The sequence below is a fragment of the Pundamilia nyererei genome, unplaced genomic scaffold (genome assembly GCF_000239375.1).
Source record: "Pundamilia nyererei isolate P.nyererei 1_Seehausen unplaced genomic scaffold, PunNye1.0 scaffold00675, whole genome shotgun sequence".
NCBI lineage: Eukaryota > Metazoa > Chordata > Actinopteri > Cichliformes > Cichlidae > Pundamilia > Pundamilia nyererei.
In genome coordinates, this window is record NW_005188076.1 from 78,787 (window position 1) to 80,793 (window position 2,007).

The window sequence follows — 2,007 nt, forward strand, 5'->3', positions numbered from 1 at the left end:
CTATTGATGTTTTTCATATGCATGTTTTTGTAAGAATGTGGGATAATAACTACCAGTATTTTATTATGACTTAATTTGTGATTTGGTGAAGTTAAGACAATGATCCACTATTTTAGAATATAAAGTAATTCAATTCTAATCAATTCCAATTCCATTCTTAGGCTGCTGGCCCAGATAAGAGGAAAGTAAACACCTGATGCATAGTTGTGTAGTTTTTGTAAGCGAGTAGTAGGCTACATAAGAACAGCGGCAGTTCCAGAGGTCATGTCTGAACAAGAAAAAGGAATTGTCAAGCTAAAACCTGTCAAATGAATCCAGGACCCTGTACACAGTTCAACAAAGCCAGGGTATTTTTTCCTTTATCTGCATCACCCTAACATGCAGGTAACATCTGACCAATCACACTGACTGATGTACCAGCAGTTACTGGATGAGTAAGGATGGAAGAGTAAACTATAATTATAGAAATAATACAAAGATGTTACACGCATAATACAGAATGAATGCAACACAGCTGCTCCAGTTAAATTAATGAGGTTTCAACAGTTACCCACAGCACTGAATTTAAACGCTTTGATCTATAAGACCGTAAAAGAGCTACTATATCATACTATATTTAAAAAACTGTCGCTTGGAGTTCACAGAAAACAAAATAAAGTGGCCGCTAACAATTTCCTACTAATCCTCACGGAAAACTACTGGAGAACTTCAAATGCTGTCTGCACAAACAGCTCTGAGGGATCTTCCAGGAATAGTGATGTTTTTTTTTTTTTTTCAAAGAACTAACAGGAGAGTGGGCGGTGATTTCACGCCTGTTGATCTCTAGTGTGCACACCTGCCTAACATCAGTGCTGTGCTGATTGGTCCAACAAATTGGATTCAACAGTGCGCGGGACTCCAGCAGCTGTGCTATAAAACAGGTGGATCTGGTTGGGATTAAGTTACCTAAAACACTTCTATAATGGATGTAAGAAGCCTTTTCAAAAAAAAGAACTGAGAAGGACGCAGGTGAGGTGAGAGAAGGCGGAGAAGGATCTGCCTCCTGTTGCTGCTGCAGAGAGATGCACAGAGACAGAGATGGCCACTGGCTTAGATACAAACTATGGTCGGAGAATCAGAGCGTCTAAAGTGCGGTCAATGATGTCAGGCAGGACGGTCGCTCTCCTTTTCTTCTCTCCTGTCATTGGGCACAAGCCGTCCAAATTTTCTGCATCCCTCTGAAGACAGTGCAATATTAAATAAACATTGCCTTATAAAATAAACATAAATAAACATACAAATAATCTCACACAGTCAATAGGCAAAGGCAAAAAAGTAATAAATAAAATTATATACTAAATCTAAACTAAGGCATAAAAATTGAGCTTCACTCTGCCTCTGAGGTTTACTGGTCCATGTACATGTCTATTGGTTTGTGAAAAAAGTGTTTCTTTTAAATATGAATATAATTGAATTAACACAGTATTTTATTTTATTTCTTTTAATATGAAAAATGTTAAGATTCACCAGTTTGCTGCAGAAATCGCCTTCATGTGAAATGGGATGGCAGCATTTGATTAACTTCAGCAGGCTTAAACATGGTATCAGACTAAGTTGACAGTTTATCTGTATATTTTAATACAACGTCTGATTACTGTTGATTTTGTTTTCTGTGTAAAACAAACAGTGGTGGATGGAGCAGCTACAAATTTTGCTTTTCTTCACGTTGGAGCCTGTTGATTAGGGGCTCTGATGAAGGGCTCCCTGTAACTTGTTCCCCAGTAATGGTTTAAAGGATGATCGCAAGAACAGCAGTGCTGTATTCTGTCTCGTTTTGCATAGTGCATTAAATGTTAATGGACTCGTCACTGCCCCCAAATGCAGAAGAGCAGTCAGTACCGACAGGAAGTTGATTAAGAAAAAATGCAATTGCAACCAATTTAGATAAGTTCAAAAACATTTTGAAAATAGAGAGAGTAAGCCCCTCAGGAGAACATTGTAACAGAAATACAAGAAACTTCTAACACA